At 41.0% G+C, this 13,049-nt stretch overlaps 1 protein-coding gene and 1 long non-coding RNA gene across 3 annotated transcripts in view; one reads left to right on the top strand and one right to left on the bottom strand.

Annotated features, from left to right (window-relative positions):
• Frem3 (FRAS1 related extracellular matrix 3) overlaps positions 1-13,049 on the bottom strand; it is a 70,789-nt gene that overhangs the window by 46,949 nt on the left and 10,791 nt on the right.
• LOC116069642 lies at positions 901-12,932 on the top strand. Of its 2 annotated transcripts, none has more exons than XR_004110079.1 (4): positions 901-939; positions 1,511-1,555; positions 9,427-9,524; positions 12,163-12,932. It is a non-coding gene; the product is annotated as an uncharacterized LOC116069642 (long non-coding RNA). The 2 variants fall into 2 exon arrangements; XR_004110078.1 differs by lacking the exon at positions 12,163-12,932 and adding an exon at positions 11,589-11,845.

The raw sequence follows: 13,049 nt of genomic DNA, 5'->3' as shown, positions 1-13,049 counted from the left end.
CTACTTATAAGTACCATATTTATCTTTCTGGGTTTGGATTACCTCACTCAGGATGATTTTTTTTTTTATCAACATGTAAGCTTTCAGGTGCTGCTCCAGTGCCACGTGGGCCTGCCCTCTGCCATGTTCCCTTTCGTGATGGTCATGGACTCGCCCTCTGGGACTGCAACCCCAATGAACTCTTCTATAACTAGCATCAGCATGGTGTCTTAGCACAGGAATAGAAAAATAAGACAAACTGTATGGTGTGTGAATTATATCTCGATAAAGCAGTTAAAAAAGAATTCTATGATAAACTTATTAACAAAATACCAGCATACTGATGGATGAAAGATTTTGCCATCTCTACAATATCGGTAATCTGCCATTTCTATGCTTACATAAACAACAGGGAATAAGTATCTCATTTGTTACACACACACACACACACACACATATATATGATAATATTAAATTTTACGTGAAGATTGTTGTGCTGGATAGTTTTATGTCAAGTTGACATAAGCTAAAGTCATTTGAAAGGAGGGAATCTCAACTAAGAGAATACCTCTGTAAGATGAGTCTGTAGGCAAGCCTATAGGACATTTTCTTGATTAGTGATCAACGAGAGGGCCCAACCCATTGTGGTAGATCTATCCCTGGGCTGGTATTCCTAAAGCAGGCTGAGTAAGCCAGTAAATAGCACCACCCATCCATGGCCTCTGCATCTGCTCTTGCCTCCAGCTTCCTACCCTGTTTGAGTTCCTGCCCTCACTGCTTTATTTAGATGATGAACTGTTATATGGAACTGTGAGCAAAATAAACCCTTTCCTCCCCAAGTTGGCTTTGGTTATAATGTTTCACCACAGCAATAGTGACCCTACCAAAGACAGTAAAAGTAACTTATTTTATTCAGGTTTGCTCCGTCCCTGAATTCCATGGAGAGATATGGACTAAGATGTATGTATTCATTCTTTGGAACCTTACTTAGTTCCTGAGGGGTGGGGGCGGAAGCTCTTTTGCCTGCACCCTTTAATTTATTGCATGAACAATTTTGACAGTGAAGAATTTCATATTTGGCAACAACTACTAGTTTAGAATTTCATATTAAATCAAGCTATCACAAAAAAATGGGACATCACTGGCAGAATTTCCCTTGAATCATCATTTGTCTAACCTCACTTGGAACTAGCAAGTCATTGTCTTAAGAAACCCAATTTTTCCCGTAATTCCTTGCCAATTGGCACATTTTTTAACTTTCCCTTCATCAGGGGAAGCAGAGACCACAGACCATTTTCGGTCTGCCTGAAGTTCCCTCAGAGAGTGACTCTCCAGCTGCAACCCCAGCAGTATAGCAAAACGCGTGCTCCCTGCAACTTGGTGTCCTCCAGCCCTTAAACAGAGAGGCTTGTTCCCAAAACTCATTGTGTGAATGAGACATCTGACCTAGCCAGTCTCTAGGGAATTTATTTTCTCTTTTTAGTTTTTCAGTGGAATTTTCTAATATTATTATATTTTTATTTTTTTAAAGAGACCTCCCTGTATTAAGTAGCCAGGCCCTGAAAAACTCCTTGCTGTAAGTAGTTTTCTGCTTTATCCCCAGTAGCTGGAGCCTACAGGTATGTCTACCATGCCAATGGTATTCTTTTTTTTTTTTTTAAGATTTATTTTATTTATTCTATGTGTATGAGTACACTGTAGCTGTATGGATGGCCGTGAGTCATTATGTGTGTGGCTGCTGGGAATTGAACTCAGGACCTCTGCTGGCCCCGCTCTCTCCAGTGTAATTCACTGTAGGTGTCTTCAGACACACCAGAAGAGGGCGTCAGATCTCATTACGGGTGGTTGTGAGCCACCATGTGGTTGCTAGGATCCAAACTCAGGACCTTTGGAAGAGCAGTCAGTGCTCTTAGCCTCTGAGCTATCTCGCCAGCCCCGCCAATGGTATTAATTGTTGAGGCCTGCTCCTTTTACCATAACTGCAGCCATTTTATATTCAGTCTCCATTTTGCTCATAAGGTGAATTAAGTTCAGGTTCTTGGACTCCACTTCCCAGAAGTAATTATCCATAGCTGACACTGAAAAACTTCCCCTAAAAGGTCATAATGGTGTCGTTGTAATAGTCATGTTTTGTTATCTACACACTCTGAAACTCCCCTGTTCACCACCTGTCTGCCACTCCTCTTACCTCACTTAGAACCAATCAGCTTAAAGCTTAGCTGATAATACTTTGTTGGGTTAGCCAAAAATGTAGTAATGAAGAGGTCAGGCTTATACAGTAAGTAGGAGGGAAGTTAATTGAAGTTAAACACATAGGAAAGGATAGAAAGTTAAGTAGGAAAGGATATTAATCCCACAGAAGGGAGAATTTAAGTATACATAGATAAATAAAGAAATAGAGGGGTTTTTTTTGTTTTTTTTTTTGTTTGTTTTGTTTTGTTTTGTTTTGTTTTAAATCTTAAATTGTAGGTCAAGAGGAGGAGATAGGTTAGTAAAGGAATTCTGTCTCAACAGACAATAATATCTGTTTAGATTGCTTAATTGCTTTGAATTGTATTAATTATCAAAATGTGTGTGGTTATAAGTCTGGTGGTTGTGATATTAAAAATCCTCTGGGAGAGAGGTCAAGCTACTAAATTGAATCAATGATTTTGGGTTACTGGACCAAGGACATGGTATTTTGGGAGAGAGGCTCTGTATTTTCATTAATACGGAAGAAGAAAAGACTTTGGACCCCTTTCAGAGTAATATGTTCCAAATATGATAGGGCAAGACCCTCTGAAGTTCTTGGGTACAGAAAAGAAAAATTCGAGAACATCAAACAGGACAGGTAATGTGATTTGCTGATTCTTCCACATGAGAAAAGCCTTGTAACTGGCTTAGAAATAAAAATGCCTTTAGCTAAAACTTCAGTTAAAATTAGACAATAAATCTTGTTGGTTATGGAGTCCTTAATAATCATCATACCATCCTTCATATGGCATGAGTGAAGACTTATTACAATTGGTTATTAATCAAATTAATAAAAGGATACTTGTCTTTCACCTGCTCAAACAAGGAGCAAAAAATTCATCCTTAACTGCTCTGTGCACCTTGCATAATCCATGTGAATATCTTAACAGTATTAAAATTTTGGTTGTAAGATTCATATATTACAGAATGCACAGCTCTGACAAGATGCATCCATGGGGATGCTGAAGTTACCTGATGTTCCAGCTACCTGCCCCCCAAAACAGCATCAGGAATAGCCGCCGATTCCCGGTGGACTCAGTTCATCCAAGCCTTTCAGACAGTTCCAGTTAGGGTCCAGTCAAGTCCCGGGTCTTCTAAATATACAAAGGCTGGATAACAGATGCAAAAGCTAGCTTCCTTCCTTCCTCCCTTCCTTCCTTCCTTCCTTCCTTCCTTCCTTCCTTTCTTTCTTTTTCTTTCTTTTTTTCTCTCTTTCTTTCTTTTTAAAGATTTATTTATTTATTATGTGTGGGTAACAATAGCTGTCTTCAGACACACAAGAAGAGGACACCAGAACTCATTATGGATGGTTGTAAGCCACCATGTGGTTGCTGGGATTTGAACTTAGGACCTCTGGAAGAGCAGTCAATGCTCTTAACTGCTGAGCTATCTCTCCAGCCCAAAAGCTAGCTTTCATAAGTCTAACCAATTTTTCTAATTTTCTTACTCTTCCCCACCCCTTTAAAATTTCATTGCCCCTATTAATCAGGAAGAAGTTGTGGAGAGTTGTCATCCTGACCCCTTGGGTTTGGGTATTTGGTCATGGCTATTTTATAAATTATAGGTAGGTTGTCATTTTAAGGGATAATTCAGAAATGGTCATAATTTTGAACAAGGAGGAAATAGATGTGATGGATTACTAAATTTATTCTTGAATGAAGCTTTGTATAGTCATAATCTAACATTGATAGAAATCTTTGTAATTGATGCAAAATTGAAGTTATAATTTCTTACATTGGTTCAGAATTTATATATTGATTCAGATTTAAGGTTTTCACTGGTATAAATCTTTGTATATTGATACAAAATTTGAAATTAATATTGTTACTCTTAGATAGGCATTGTGCCTCTGCAACTCATTTAAGAATACAAGGCTTTGACCCAGTTCTTCTAGATGCTATTACAAATTGTTTAGGATGATTAAGTAACACAAGATAAGGGACAGATAGCAAACTCATGGTCATATTAGATTCTGATTTAATTATAATCAAGTGTTTTTAATATTATTCAATTAGAAATAGCTAAGAATAGTCGAGGTTTAACAGTTCAGATTTACTTTATATAGATAGTCTTCAAAAGCATCAGAAATTCACAGAATATGGCATTTAACGTTATTTCATTATTAAAGATCATTTGACTACAAAGCATGTCTGCTCCTGACAATAACCCCTTCACAGTTAAAAGTAGATATTGAGCATCATTACCTTCAGGCAGAGTTGCTTATCATAACAAAGTAGCCACTGGGCAAGAATTGTCCTAATTCATCTATAGACAAAGAATACTGACCAGGAAAGGACACACGTGCGGGATAGTCAACAGCTTAATTCTGCCAAGATGGGGTAAGCTGGTCCTTCATATTTCCTTCTTCACATAAGGTCTGCCATATGGTTCTGGGCCAGAAGGCTGAAGACAGATGCTCCAATGTTATAAATAATTAAGGGACTGTCCTGGCAGCCAGCTGTTTCTCCAAATTGTATGTATACTTTTTGGAAGATAGGTCTTTGTGCTTCCTACATATTCAGATAATATTTAAGTTGTTCTTGGATTTCTGATGGGGCTGAAGACTAGTTATAGTCTCATAATGAAACTTAAGTTGTTTAGCATTAAGCAAGGTGATTTAGATTTGAAAGGATGGTTTTCAGATGCAAGTTAAAATCAGAACATAATTCAGTATAGAATTGTAAACTCTTTAAGTTAGGGTAGATGTTAGAGTAATATACCTAAATTGACAAAATTGATGGACTGGATGTTATTAGTGTATATCATACCTTATAGTTCACATAATTGTTATAACTATTATGTTAAATAGATACCTGAGAGAAAAGGCCTTTTTAATGGATGGAAAGGGTGAGATGTGGATTTGGTCAAAATTACTCATGAATTCCCATGTCTAACTATGAGACATTGACAATCTCTGCCTCCAGCTGATTCTAATTGGTGAATAAAGTTGCAGGCAGCCAACAGCTGGGCAGGAAGACAGAGACAGGCCTTTGAGGTTCCTGGGAAAGGGATGAGAGAAAGGAGGTCATCATTGCCATGGAGGAGAAGGCCCTGCCCTGAGGAGAAGAAGGTCCTGCCCCGAGGAGTGTAAGACAGGGACAGAGACATTGCTGAGATGTAAGAGTCCTGGGTCGTGGCCCACAAGTGCTGCAGGCCTGGGTCTGTGCAGCCAGGATGGAAAATAGGTTTTTAATAAGTAATAATTCAGAAATATCAGAGGGGAGAGTAGGTTAGCTGTGAGGAGGTTTGGAAGTGCCCAGCCATTGTGTAATGAATCCAGAACACCCTGGCTGGTGATGACAAGCATACCCAGTTGCCAATGGGCACGGTATTGAGAAGAACGTGCAGCCACTGGTGGGGAGTTTAGAGTGGATTAACAAATTACCGCATCAGCCCACTGACTGGTTTCTGTGATTTTTTTTCACCCTCCCACATTTCTGCCTAGAAAATCTGTGCACTAACCACAGCAATCCTAACTATTTCAATCAGTATCTTCGACATTCTCCTTCTTCATCTATGAGATGGGGGATAATATCTACCTCACGATGGTGCTGTGAAGGATAATGAGGAGGGAAGACAGGCCTACTGTGACACTTGAGGCAGCTGATTAGTGACTGTTGAGCATGAGTTTGACAATGACGTATTGGCCTCAAAGGAGATTAGAAATGTGTGAACCAGCCATTCCAAGTGAATAAAACATTCTAGAGATTTATATGAGTGCTCAGCCTCAAATATTAACATACACTTGCATATCTACATGCACATGTTTGTATTTGTTTGAACTATTTACCTAGCACATATAACATATACTTGGAATTTAGCACCTAGTCTCATTACAATGTTTTATTTTAAACTTATTCCTGAAGTTGTCATCATCATCATCATCATCATCATCATCATCATCATCATTCTTGAGACAGGATGTCATTATGTAGCTCAGTCTGGCCTCTAGCTCATGACTTTACTGTATCAGCCTCCCGTCTGTTGGAATATAGGTATATGACACTGTGCTTGAACCTAAAGTGACTTGGGAATCGGCTTCACACCACATCTGTTTCACAACTCAAAATGAGAACAGCTTTGACTTTTTCCAAGAAATAAACTCTCTTTCTCAGTTGATGTATGCTGTAACCAGGATATTTAGAAGATGGAAAGGGCAAGCAAGAGATTCATAATAAGGCTATGTAAGCATCATATCCCCCAAGAGTAGTAGGTATTATTTACTAATAAAAACTATTAAAGGAAATGTACTTATTTGTTTTGGAGTTTGAAGACACTTTTATTAGCATTTCAAAGGAAAACTCTAGGACGGGCAAGCTGCAAATCTCAGTTTTGAGAAGAAGAGAAAAGCCATTTCCTTTGTGTAACCTGGGTATGGAGGCTAGCTGCATGGTGGCGGGGGCTGGGGGGACCTTTAGAGAAAAAGTAAAGTAACCCAAAGTGCCCGGAAAGGCACGTGTAGGTCTGATCAGCACCCCAAAGAAAAGCCAGAAGAGAAGACGTGGGAGAAGCTCCACCTTTCTGACTCAGGGGTCAGGACGCAGGCAAACACCACTCGGCTCAACTTGGAGTTGTGTGGTGAGGGTGGGGATTCTAGGAAGGAGAGTTTATTACCATCGACTGACCCATCACTCCTCCTGCCTCCTTGTCATGACAGAAGGTGATTGTGCCTCCCTAAGGTCCCACAGCCGAGCCGCTGACCCTATTCACCTGGGAAGCTGGGACTCCATCTCCACACACACCAGAGATCTTATTATGTTGACCAGAAGGAGGTTTCCCTAGGTTGAGGTCTGCCCCACCCCTATTCCCACAACATAACTGTAGCCATTTTGTTCCAGGCCTGCCAGCTATTTCATATTGTTGCTGTAATATGCCTGCCAGTCATTGATACAGAGAAATAACTTGACTCAGAGCAAGGTCATGCTGATCACATATTCCGTTATACTCTGTATGTTAATCTTATGAAATTCCACAAAGCTCTATGTAGGACACATCAAATTAAAGGTCCATATGAACTGTTATGTCTAAAATGGCTTCAGTCAGAGCTGACCACCACACAGTACTTCCTGCACCTGCTCATTATGGTTTTTGTATAAGCTGACAGAGCAAGATATTTGGGGTCATAGTTCAGCCCTGAAATTCCTAGCTATAGCCCTGAGCAAGCAGTCTTAGGGTGTGTGTTCAATAAACTATCCCTGTCTGACTGAAATCAGTGTTTGTGTGGTTTGTGGAGTGACTTCTAGACCTCAACATCTTAAATGGGCAAGAGAATCATTTCTTGCTGTGAAAAAGGTTTCTCCTGAATAACATTTGTTAAAGAATGTTTTTTTAAAAGAATTTCTTAGGTTCCTAGACACGAAAGCTGGCTTTCTGTTGTCATCTTTGGAAATTCATGATTAAAAATTTAATTGTATTAAGTAAATGAAAATTTATTTAAATTAAATGTAATTAATTAAGTTGGTTTATAGTGATGAGATGAGTGCATGTCTTGTTTTATAGAGCTAGAGCTGGTGACAGCGCATTGTTTCATAGAGCTGGAGCTGGTGACAGTGTGATGCTTGAGTCTTTCCTTGGTGCAAAGATGCTACTCTGATTTGTCTTTGCTTGGGTTTCTGAACTAATTAAATTGTTAAAGGGATATTTCCAAAGTGTGCACAACCAGAATAACGTGCTTAGTTCTACTAATTAATGTTATTGAACCAACATGGCTGTGGTGCGTTCATGCATTCTCTTTTTTAAAATAGAAATTGCTTTTTTTCTAATAATTGGAATGACCTCTGTAAAGCATGTAGATAAGAAAATGTAAAAATGTAAAGTGCAATAAAAGAATTTATGATCCACTATTACCATTATAAGCTAACTTTACTATCACTGTATATACTGTAGAAAATGCCCTCTGCTTCAACATACACACTGATACCACACATGTACACACACACACACACACACAACATACATACTCTCTCTCTCTCTCTCTCTTTTTCTCTCTCTCTCTCTACCTCCTCACATACAGAAACATACCACATACTCCATTCTTTTCCTCCCCATCCCCTAATGCCACACTCCCACACAGATACACATCATGCATATATATATATATATATATATATATATATATATATACTTCCCTCCAACACCTATCTCCCACACACATATGTACAAACCTATTTCCCCCACATATACACAAAGAAACACCTCTCACATACACAGACACATACAACAGTAACCACACCCCAACTCTTTGACATTTCCTTTTGTACCACACATGTACAAACACACACAGAGATACACACACAGACACACACTACAAACTCCAAGTCCTCTACACACACATACACACACACACACACACACACACACACACACCATACACAGAGAGAAACACACATATATCATACATGTACAAATACACATACACACTTATGTAATTTTCTTTGTATCTTTACACACTATTTGTTACTTGGCCATCTTTATATAATGATACATTGTTAACCTCTTTTCACATTTATAACTGTAGATTTATTATAACATCAAGGATCCATGGAATGTTTTATATATAGTCTTATTACAGCTGTACTTGCCTTGATTTCACAACGAGTTGGAAAAACTTAAGAAATATTTTATCTCACTATTGTGTTGCCCCTTATGTACTCATGATTTTGAATTCTATTATACAAAGTATGATTTTAATTGAAATATAATGATATGACTTTCTTCCTTCCATTTCCTCATTCCAGCCTTTGTGACTACCCTCCCTTGAACCTCTCCCATGCCCCCAGCCAAGTGGATAGACTTTCTTTGAATTGTCAACACACACACACACACACACACACACACACACACACACCTCCAAGAGAATAATGCCATAGGAAGAAGACAAATGCTTGTGCCTCATATGTTTAATTGCCACAGTTCAGAATTTGAGAAATCTCTGTTCCACCAGGGCTTTCTTGGCAATCTTGAATATAATGAAACTTACCTCAATATTAAGAAGACTGGGCGCTGGGAACACAGCTCAGCGGTAGAGTGTTTGCCTGTGGTGTTTTGAACAAGAATGACCCCCATAGGCTCTGAGAGCTGAATGTTTGGTCACCAGGGAGTGGCACTATTTGAAAGGATTACGAAGTGTGACCTTGTTGGAGGAAGTGTGTCACTGGGTGTGGACTTCAAGGTTTCAAAAACTCATGTGAAACCCAGAGTCTCTCTCTCTTCCAGCTGCCAAAGGATCTGGATGTAGAAGCCTCAGCTACTTCTCTAGCCACAGCTGCCTGTGTGCAGCCATGCTCCCCACTGTGAACTAAACCTCTGAAACTGTAAGTAAGCTCCAGTTAAATACTTTCTTTTATAAGAGTGAGTGTGGTCGATACAAAGAAACTGGGTAATTAGGAGGTCCCAAAGGGAGATGCGTGAATCTCACTCAGAAGGGGGAAATTAAACAGTCATTGGAAGTGGATGGAGAGGGGGAGCTGGGTAGGAGAGGAGGTGAGGAGGGGATTGGGGTGACAGGCGATCAGGTGGGGGTGGGCAAGAGAGGTCTGGGAGTGAGAATAGAAATCAGTTTGGGAGGGATCACTGGTGACTAGCTGGAGGCCTGGAATAGGAGAGGATACTGGGAAACTATGGGAGTGACCCTCGCTGAGATTCCTACCAGAGTAGGGATATAGAGATTGAAGTAGCTATTTCCTGTAGCCAGGCAGGACTTCCAGAAGAAGGGACATCAACACACCCGTAAAGCCCTCAATCCCAAATTGGTCTTGCCTACAAGATGTACAGGGATAAAGATGGAACAGAGAATGAGGGAACAGCCAACCAATTACTGGCCCAACTTGAGACCCCTACCATGGGAGAGAGCCAACTCCTGACACTGTTAATGATGCTCTGCTATGCTTGCAGACAGGAGCCTAGCATAACTGCCTCCTGAGAGGCTTCATCCAACAGCTGATGGAAACAGATGCAGAGACCCAAAGACAAATATCAGACGGAGCCCAGGGAATCTTATGGAAGAGTGGGGGGTAGAAGTGAGCAAGCTGGAAGGGTCAAGGAAACCACAAGAACCTATAAAATCAACTAACCTGGGCCTTTGGGTGCTCACAGAGCTTGAGTCACCAACCAGGGGGCATGTAGGGGCTGTAACTAGGCCCCCTACACATTTGTAGCAAATGTGCAAGCTTGGTTTCCCTTGTTAGGACAAGTGGAACAGGGGTTGTCTTAGTCTCTGTTCCCTGCCATTGAATCTCCTTTGCATTACCTGGACGGTCTGGTGGGACCTCAATGGGAGAGGATTTGCCTAATTCGTCTGAGATTAAATGTCCCAGGGTGGGGTGATACCCAAGGAGAGCTCCCTTTCTCTAGGGAGAAGAGGAGAGGGTCATGGGAGGAAGGATTTGTAAAGGTAGGGCTGGGAAGAGAGGAGGGAGGGGGCTGTGATCAGGATGCAAAGTGAATAATAATAATAATAATAATAATAATAATAATAATAATAATAATAATAATAATAAAAGTATGGCTGTGGTCATGGTGTCTCTTCACAGCAATAGAACACTAAGACAGGTCTTAAGTTCAGTTCTCAGAAACATACAAAAGCATTTCTCCTCTTATCTTGGGATTAGAGAGATGGCTCAGAAGTTAAGAGCCCGGGTTTGGTTCCAAGCACCTACACTGGGCAGCTCAATGTAGCTCAATGTACAATCATCTGTATGTTGTTTCAGGGAGTTGGTGTGGCTTAAAGCCGCCCTTATGTAATCAAGTCAGTTAATTACAGATTTTGAGGACTAAATTGCTAGACTTATTTTTCAGCTAGAGGAAGAAAAATATACAAACTTTGATCTCTGCACAAATGATTGCCGAGACCGGTTTAAAGCACGTCTGCTGTGCCTCCAGCCTCCTTCCAGGCATCTTACATGTGTTGATTTCCTTCATGGTTGTAGCTGGCATTGAATGCTCTCACTGCTATCCGCTGCCTGGAGCTTGTGAGTGTATCACAGAGCTTAAGGGGCTTTGCCACTGAGATGGCTGTTCTGGATGGACCACAGAGGTCCGCGTCAGTGAGAGGGTGACAGGCGGCCACTTCTGGCTGTGTAGATAGGTACCCCTTGGGGGGCTGAGAGGAATCAGGGATTGCATGTTCCCCTATGGATCTCAAAAAATTCACCTTGACAAAACCTCAGCTCTAGACCATAAGAAACTTCTCTACTTCTAACTACCAGAACTGTTGGGCAACAGGGTATGTTGCTGAAGCCACTGCGTTTGTGGTGATTAGTTACACAGTAACTGTAGCATAGCCTAGTATTATGTTCATGAACATGTATGCTCATGCTATGACAACAAATAGTTCCCAAACCTCAGATCATCAAAACATATCTCACATATTTCTACAGAATCGATCTGGGACTTGGAAGTGTCAGAGTCTATGAACTGGAAGCTTTCATGGTACCAACCTTGTGGTTTTCATAAAATTACAGCTTTGTAGACATCTTGCATCCTTATGAGTACCCAGCTCACCAGAGACATATGCCTAATCACAGCTCTGCAGGGATTCACTTCTCTGAGTGAATTCAACACTGTATTTCCATATCATCACCATCACCATCACCATCAACCATCATCACACCACCACCACCACCACCACCACCACCGTCATCATCATCATCATCTCCTGAAGTGGCACTATTAAGAGGTGTGGCCTTGTTGGAGGAAGTATGTCATTTTGAAGGCAGGTTTTGAGGGATTCTAGTGTTCAGTCTCTCCCTGACAGTGCTGAAGAGACAGTCTTCTAGATGCCTTCTGATTAAGATGTAGAACTCGCACCTCCTTCTCCTGAAGCATGCCTGCCTGTACGCTGCCATGCTCCCTGCCATGATGTTAATGGATCAAACCTTTCAAGCTGTAAGCCAGTCCCAACTGAATGTTTCCCCTAATAAGAGTTGCCTTGGTCATGTTGTGTCTTCACAGCAATGAATCCCTAACTAAGACAGTCACCACCACCATCATCCTGGAGCCATGCAGGCAAGCAGTTAGACGCAAGGGAAACTAGACACGTGCAGATCTTGGATCTTGGTAGCAGTGTCTCCTGATGGACCGATGCCCTTTCTTGGCTAGGTGTCTTTGAAGCTGAGGTTAGGCCATTCTGCTATACCAGCTGCCACCCCTGTACACCAGTGAAGGGACTCCATCTACAGAAGACCCCAGCACTATGACGTCATTCACACAGTCACTTCCAAGCTTTGCTTTTTGATATTTTGTTTTTGCTTTTGTGGGCTTTTCTAGAGGATCCTGAGAAGCAATCCTAAAAGGGAAGATCCCGTCTGCCATACTCCATTAATGTGCTACGCAACTCAAAAATAGTTATAAAAAAGTTTTTTAAAAAGTCACCGCACAGAATAGGGTGGGCTGCCTCTCTCTTTCTGAGTAGCCTACATCAGTCTCTTTTGGAGTGTTTGCTTTGCTTTGTTAAAGAAACTGCTCAAACGGGCTCTCTCAGTTGAATTCTTTCCTTCGAGAAGATGTGAGCCATGTGACCTCTCCTGGACCCCACAGCCATTCCTTCGGTGTGACGGTGGAAAGTGCATGACTAGACAGTTGCCCACACCCAACCGGTCATGCGACAGGAAGCAATGCCTTCTGCTAGTGTACTGGGAAAGAAATTGCTAACAGTTCAGGTTGAAATTTTTATTCAACTTTCTATTTGGAATTTTTTTTAAGATGGAAATTTTAAAAAGCTGTTTATTACTTGTTTATGTGGATGTGTGTGTGTGTGTGTGCACGCATGTGTGTGTGTACACATGTGCATGTCCGTGTGTGTATGTGTGTGTGTATGTGTCTGTGTGTCTGTGTGTGTG

Source organism: Mastomys coucha, unplaced genomic scaffold, assembly GCF_008632895.1.
Source record: "Mastomys coucha isolate ucsf_1 unplaced genomic scaffold, UCSF_Mcou_1 pScaffold22, whole genome shotgun sequence".
NCBI classification, from domain to species: domain Eukaryota; kingdom Metazoa; phylum Chordata; class Mammalia; order Rodentia; family Muridae; genus Mastomys; species Mastomys coucha.
Note: the sequence above shows the minus strand (reverse complement) of the source record. Positions and strands in the feature narration are given on the sequence as shown.